This window comes from Oreochromis niloticus, linkage group LG8 (assembly GCF_001858045.2).
Source record: "Oreochromis niloticus isolate F11D_XX linkage group LG8, O_niloticus_UMD_NMBU, whole genome shotgun sequence".
Taxonomy (NCBI): domain Eukaryota; kingdom Metazoa; phylum Chordata; class Actinopteri; order Cichliformes; family Cichlidae; genus Oreochromis; species Oreochromis niloticus.
In genome coordinates, this window is record NC_031973.2 from 29349566 (window position 1) to 29357578 (window position 8013).

General features: G+C 37.6%; 1 long non-coding RNA gene across 1 annotated transcript; it reads left to right on the forward strand.

The window, feature by feature from the left end:
- The first annotated feature begins 749 nt into the window (after positions 1-749).
- On the forward strand, positions 750-4810 carry LOC109203127 (uncharacterized). The gene is made up of 4 exons (XR_002063060.2): positions 750-1047; positions 2443-2579; positions 2973-3062; positions 3458-4810. It is a non-coding gene; the product is annotated as an uncharacterized LOC109203127 (long non-coding RNA).
- Positions 4811-8013: the final 3203 nt, after the last annotated feature.

Consider the following 8013-nt stretch of genomic DNA (forward strand, 5'->3'; position numbering starts at 1 on the left):
ACCCATACTTTGTTTCAGGCGAGAACTCCATTCAAATGCATGTAATAGTGAGAAACGCACTGTCTCGCCGAAATAAAGCGATTTTCACTAAATTCATAAAGACAGCTGTAACTTTTGATAGAAGAGTCGGACACACATATTTCAGGCTTTGTTTTATACAATTCAGCATTTCTATGCTGGGGAAATAGGTTTTGCAGCTGTTTGAGCTAAGATTTTCAAGTTATTCACAAAATGAAAACCCATACTTTGTTTCAGGCGAGAACTCCATTCAAATGCATGTAATAGCGAGAAACGCACTGTCTCGCCGAAATAAAGCGATTTTCACTAAATTCATAAAGACAGCTGTAACTTTTGAGAGAAGACTCGGACACACATATTTCAGGCTTAGTCTTATAAAATTCAGCATTTCTATGCTGGGGAAATAGGTTTTGCAGCTGTTTGAGCTAAGATTTTCAAGTTATTCACAAAATGAAAAAAAATGATTCATGGGGTTAGTAAGTAAAGTTTTAAATCAATAGCTTTTTCTGCATAAAAAATTAAGTTTGTTGCATGTATTCAATTCAATTCAATTCAATTTTATTTATATAGCGCCAAATCACAACGAAAGTCGCCTCAAGGCGCTTTATATTGTACAGTAGATAGCACAATAATAAATACAGAGAAAAGCCCAACAATCATATGACCCCCTATGAGCAAGCACTTTGGCGACAGTGGGAAGGAAAAACTCCCTTTTAACAGGAAGATGTACACATTGTAATCAGTTGATAACTTAATTTAATGAGTTGGTCGAAATGAAAATAAAGAAAACAGTCTTAGCTCAGTAATATATCGATTTTGAACAGACATTTCTGTGTTAACTTAACATGAAAGTGTATTCAGTTAATACAACTTAAAAATCTCCTAAGCGTCCTTTAAAAGGTGAGTACAAGGCTGACTTGCCCTGACATGTTGTGCTCTCAGACCACTGATCGAAAGAAACGGAGGCAAAGAGAGAAAGCGGAGAAGCGCCATTTTGTACAGAACGTTATCAAACGTTAAAGCTTTGTGGTGAGTACAATTTTTTGCCTTGTTTTATTCACAGCAGCTAATAACTCTAACTCTAACTTTAACTCTATCAACACGCACTGCAAGAAATCCTTTTTACACAACACTAAACTCTTCCTCGGTGAGTGGTGGTGATAAGCTAGTAACGTTACACTTCTGGCTAACTTGTGAAGTAATTCGACCGTAACATTAGTCTTTGTTAAGTTTTGTTTTACGGTGGCAGCCAAATGGTGTTAATTGACACTGAGCTTCTGTAGCAGTAGTTTTAACTCTGCAAAGACAGGGTAATACACGTTTTTCTTCTTTCTACTTTGAAATCGTTGCAGCGTTGATGAAGGTTTGACCAGCAAAAGGCTGGGCCGTTTTACATTCATGACTAAACAAATGTAGGTTACTGAGTATACATTCGGTTTAACATCGATGCATTTTGATGTTTAAGTCCTAGAGTTATTTTTATGTGAGATTGAAGTTTGTTAATTGAGCCCTAGCTGAAGAACAGCCTGTGTCAAAGTTCAGTCAAAAAACGCGGGCGAGGAAGCGAACGCCATGTTGTAGAAACGCCACAGGAAATATCTTAAGTAACATTCATAAACTAGTTGTTTTAATGACATTACATTGAGTGTGCATTAGCACATAAAATATAATTTTGCTCTTTTGGGTGTTAACTGCAGATACATAAGCACAGTTGTATCACTTAAGGAAAAATATCTTTGATTTGGAAACATAAAGCAACTTTTAGGAGAAACTCAACACTAAAAATAATATACATAGTTTTAACTTTTAATGTCATAAGGATTTCCTGTGAGATAATGATTAGACTAAAGACTATAGTTAAAAACGCGTGAATATTGATTGCGTGTAGTTTGCCCATTTCTTTGCAGTAGTTTACAAGCATTTTTCTTGTTTTTCATCTTGAATATTCAAAAACAATGAATTAAAATTTACTGTAATGCTGATGTAGCACAAGTTGTTTGTACTACAGCCTTCTGAATCACCCAAGTTAAAGTAATTTAAACTGTTTGTTTTTAAAATGAAGTGGATCTGTAAAATTTGCAAATTTGAAACACCAAGAAAGACAGATCTCTTAAAGCATTATAGATTAAGACATGGTCATGGTGGAGAATTTCACCCTTGTGTTTATTGGGAGTGTTATTGCTCATTTAAAACATGGGGCAGCCTGCGAACCCATCTGTCAAGAACTCACTCGACCCGTGAGTCAGTGACACTGTCTACTGTACTGTCATTTAAATGTCCATGTTGTTCTTTAAACACTATCTCCACAGAAAGAGAATACTTTGAGCATATTGGTCGTCATTTAAAGAAACAGGAAACTGTGTCTTGTGTTTTTGAAAATTGTCCTTTCAAAACAAACATTCATGGAACATTTGCCTCTCATAGGAGCCGGAAACACACTCCTCATACACTTGATGACTTCAAGCCTGAGCTTTTGCAGAGGTATGTCAATCCTCTAAATGCAGGGGATGATCCTGTGGATGAAGACGATACTGAAAGTGCAGTGAGTGAAGACCCTGAAGGTAATGAAATAAGAGAATTGCCAAATTTAATAGAAAAACATGTAGCCCACGTGCTGCTTAAGTTGGAAAGCATATTCAATGTACCACAACGGTGTATTGATGAGTTAGTTGAAGAGCTACACTTTATCTCCTCATCAGCTTCAGGTCCTATTTTAAAAGAGATTTTACAGTCATGCTTAAAAAAGCATAATTGTGAAGTTGATGATTTGATCATTTCAGAGAAATGGCTCTTTGAAATGATCAATTCATTATTTTGATTATCACTGGAAATCTATAATTGGTACAGTTCAGGCCATATAAAGTCAATCCTTTTTTTTTTTTTTTTTTTGGATGTAATTATCAAAAACCCATCCTCCTCGAAGAGCAGTTCGACATTCTTTTTCTTATTCACAGGACGATTCTGTGGAGAGAAGGCGAGAGGTCGCTATCCGTGGCTTAGTGGTGTATCTCAGGGAAAAGGAGGGGGATCTCTTCAAAGAGCAGGTAAATCAGACATGACTATACTTTGTATTAGAGCTACGATCTAATCTATTATTAATTGATTTCTAAATTAATCGGCAACTATTTTGATAATTGATTGATCGGTTTGAGTAATTATTTTAGAAAAAGAAGTCCAAATTCTCTGGTTTCAGCTTCATAAATGTGAATGGTTTCTGGTTTCTTTACTCCTCTATGACAGCAAACTGAATATGTTTGACATTTGAGGTCATCATATTGGGCTCTGAGAAACATTGACATTTTTCACCATTTTCTGACATTTTCTGGACCAAACAACTAATCAGATAATCGAGAAAATTGTTAGTTGCAGCCCTATTTTGTGTTACTCTCATGTATAAGTATGATTACTTAAAACATTTATGTTGATTCTGACCTACCAGGATGGTGGCGGGGATATTACCAATGAAGTGATGAAGATTGTAACCAGAGGTGCCACAACGTCTGATCCAGCCAGCGCAAGGATCATACTTGAAGGAACAGAAGTCCTAGCAGACCTGGATGTACCCAGAGCCTGTGCCTTGCTAATGGGGCTGATATATGCACTCAACCTCAGCTACCCAAAAGAACTGAAAAACACCTTTGAAGTGTTTCAAGAGATATTCCTCGAGCTGGATGATCTGAAAGCCAGTCCTAAGGTAATGTCACTATAAAGTAAACTGTTGTACTAAAAAATGTGAAGAGTGAGGCTATCCTCAAATTAAACGGGAAATGTTCCACTGTTGTTTGCAATGTGTTGTGTTACATACTGTACAGTAGGCAGTAGGTGTAAAGTTGAGCATTGAGCATTAAGTACACCTAGTTCAAAATAATGCACTTTAAAAGGATAGCTCGGGTCTTTTGAAGTGAGGCTGTATGAGGTACATATGTATAGTGAGTGTATTACACACAGTAGATGGCAGTCAGTAAGCTCCACCTACGGAGAAGCAGACGGGGCCACCGGCAGGCAAGATGAGCCTCCATCCTAATAAAACTGATGTCAGTTTAAATGTACATTATATCAAGAATATGTTTACTGCTTTATTTTGCTATCAGACAGCCTTTTCTGTGAGGAAAGAGAAGTTCTACTGCTTGTTGTTTCAATCGCTCTGGCCCACCAGCGTCCATGGACAAAAACAGCAATTTTACCTGACAGCACACAGGAGTTGCTGGTCTCCTGCTGCCTTGATCAGTAAGTGTAATTGTGTTATTTGGTGACTTTGGTGTTAGTTCGGGTTAGTTCAGATTTACCAAAGTCACACAAACAAACTGAGCCTATCGTGCGTGTCGGTGGCAGGAATGTGCTGACTGCTGTCTACTGTGTGTAATACACTCACAATGTACTTCATACTTAAAAAAACCTAAACTATCACTTTAACACAAACAAACTTGAATCAGAGCATGACTGTCAAAATGTTCAGTCTTTTTGAGACAGATTTACAGGGGTGTTTTATGTCATTTATTTTATGGAGGCAACAATTTTGTCTGCTATTGAAATGTCAATGACTCTGGAATGGTGTTCTAATAAACAGTTTGATCATAAAACTGGAATTTCAATGTGTAATTTATTGTATAATTGTAAGTTATAAGTTATTGTAAGTTATTAGTACTCAAAAAAATTAAGGTAACAATTTGCATGGATATTTCTGAGTAGAATAAAAGTAAAAAAATAAGTTTTAATAACTAAATGGAGTAATTTTTAAACAATTAAAAATAAGTTGGTTCAACTTAATTAAGCTTGTAGAGGACAAAGCAAATCATGTTGTTTGTACATAAGGAATAGAGTTTGCCTAACTAGAGAACTCTTGTGGCATTTACGCTATAGTGGCTAAGCTGAAGTAACTTAAAAAGATCCATGCAAATTGTTACCTTTATTTTTTTACGTTAAGCCAACAGATCTTTTTTTAGAGTGTACTTTGTTTCAGGCGAGAACTCCATTCAAATGCATATAATAGCGAGAAACGCACTGTCTCGCCGAAATAAAGCGATTTTCACTAAGTTCATAAAGACAGCTGTAACTTTTGATAGGAGACTCGGACACACATATTTCAGGCTTTGCCTTATAGAATTCAGCATTTCTATGCTGGGGAAATAGGTTTTGCAGCTGTTTGAGCTAAGATTTTCAAGTTATTCACAAAATGAAAACCCATAATGTGTTTCAGGCGAGAACTCCATTCAAATGCATGTAATAGCGAGAAACGCACTGTCTCGCCGAAATAAAGCGATTTTCACTAAGTTCATAAAGACAGCTGTAACTTTTGATAGGAGACTCGGACACACATATTTCAGGCTTTGCCTTATAGAATTCAGCATTTCTATGCTGGGGAAATAGGTTTTGCAGCTGTTTGAGCTTAGATTTTCAAGTTATTCACAAAATGAAAACCCATACTTTGTTTCAGGCGAGAACTCCATTCAAATGCATGTAATAGCGAGAAACGCACTGTCTCGCCGAAATAAAGCGATTTTCACTAAATTCATAAAGACAGTTGTAACTTTTGATAGGAGACTCGGACACACATATTTCAGGTTTGGCATTATAGAATTCAGCATTTCTATGCTGGGAAAATAGGTTTTGCAGCTGTTTGAGCTAGGATTTTCAAGTTATTCACAAAATGAAAACCCATAATGTGTTTCAGGCGAGAACTCCATTCAAATGCATGTAATAGCGAGAAACGCACTGTCTCGCCGAAATAAAGCGATTTTCACTAAGTTCATAAAGACAGCTGTAACTTTGATAGAAGACTCGGACACACATATTCAGGCTTGGCCTTATAGAATTCAGCATTTCTATGCTGGGGAAATAGGTTTTGCAGCTGTTTGAGCTAAGATTTTCAAGTTATTCACAAAATGAAAACCCATAATGTGTTTCAGGCGAGAACTCCATTCAAATGCATGTAATAGCGAGAAACGCACTGTCTCGCCGAAATAAGGCGATTTTCACCAAGTCCATAAAGACAGCTGTAACTTTTGATAGGAGACTCGGACACACATATTTCAGGCTTGGCCTTATAGAATTCAGCATTTCCATGCTGGGGAAATAGGTTTTGCAGCTGTTTGAGCTAAGATTTTCAAGTTATTCACAAAATGAAAACCCATAATGTGTTTCAGGCGAGAAACGCACTGTCTCGCCGAAATAAGGCGATTTTCACCAAGTCCATAAAGACAGCTGTAACTTTGATAGGAGACTCGGACACACATATTTCAGGCTTGGCCTTATAGAATTCAGCATTTCCATGCTGGGAAATAGGTTTGCAGCTGTTTGAGCTAAGATTTTCAAGTTATTCACAAAATGAAACCATAATGTGTTTCAGGCGAGAAACGCACTGTCTCGCCGAAATAAGGCGATTTTCACCAAGTCCATAAAGAAAGCTGTAACTTTGATAGGAGACTCGGACACACATATTTCAGGCTTGGCCTTATAGAATTCAGCATTTCCATGCTGGGGAAATAGGTTTTGCAGCTGTTTGAGCTAAGATTTTCAAGTTATTCACAAAATGAAAACCCATAATATGTTTCAGGCGAGAAACGCACTGTCTCGCCGAAATAAGGCGATTTTCACCAAGTCCATAAAGACAGCTGTAACTTTTGATAGGAGACTCGGACACACATATTTCAGGCTTGGCCTTATAGAATTCAGCATTTCCATGCTGGGGAAATAGGTTTTGCAGCTGTTTGAGCTAAGATTTTCAAGTTATTCACAAAATGAAAACCCATAATGTGTTTCAGGCGAGAAACGCACTGTCTCGCCGAAATAAGGCGATTTTCACCAAGTCCATAAAGACAGCTGTAACTTTTGATAGGAGACTCGGACACACATATTTCAGGCTTGGCCTTATAGAATTCAGCATTTCCATGCTGGGGAAATAGGTTTTGCAGCTGTTTGAGCTAAGATTTTCAAGTTATTCACAAAATGAAAACCCATAATGTGTTTCAGGCGAGAAACGCACTGTCTCGCCGAAATAAGGCGATTTTCACCAAGTCCATAAAGACAGCTGTAACTTTTGATAGGAGACTCGGACAAACATATTTCAGGCTTGGCCTTATAGAATTCAGCATTTCCATGCTGGGGAAATAGGTTTTGCAGCTGTTTGAGCTAAGATTTTCAAGTTATTCACAAAATGAAAACCCATAATGTGTTTCAGGCGAGAAACGCACTGTCTCGCCGAAATAAGGCGATTTTCACCAAGTCCATAAAGAAAGCTGTAACTTTTGATAGGAGACTCGGACACACATATTTCAGGCTTGGCCTTATAGAATTCAGCATTTCCATGCTGGGGAAATAGGTTTTGCAGCTGTTTGAGCTAAGATTTTCAAGTTATTCACAAAATGAAAACCCATAATGTGTTTCAGGCGAGAAACGCACTGTCTCGCCGAAATAAGGCGATTTTCACCAAGTCCATAAAGACAGCTGTAACTTTTGATAGGAGACTCGGACACACATATTTCAGGCTTGGCCTTATAGAATTCAGCATTTCCATGCTGGGGAAATAGGTTTTGCAGCTGTTTGAGCTAAGATTTTCAAGTTATTCACAAAATGAAAACCCATAATGTGTTTCAGGCGAGAACTCCATTCAAATGCATGTAATAGCGAGAAACGCACTGTCTCGCCGAAATAAGGCGATTTTCACCAAGTCCATAAAGACAGCTGTAACTTTTGATAGGAGACTCGGACACACATATTTCAGGCTTGGCCTTATAGAATTCAGCATTTCCATGCTGGGGAAATAGGTTTTGCAGCTGTTTGAGCTAAGATTTTCAAGTTATTCACAAAATGAAAACCCATAATGTGTTTCAGGCGAGAAACGCACTGTCTCGCCGAAATAAGGCGATTTTCACCAAGTCCATAAAGAAAGCTGTAACTTTTGATAGGAGACTCGGACACACATATTTCAGGCTTGGCCTTATAGAATTCAGCATTTCCATGCTGGGGAAATAGGTTTTGCAGCAGTTTGAGCTAAGA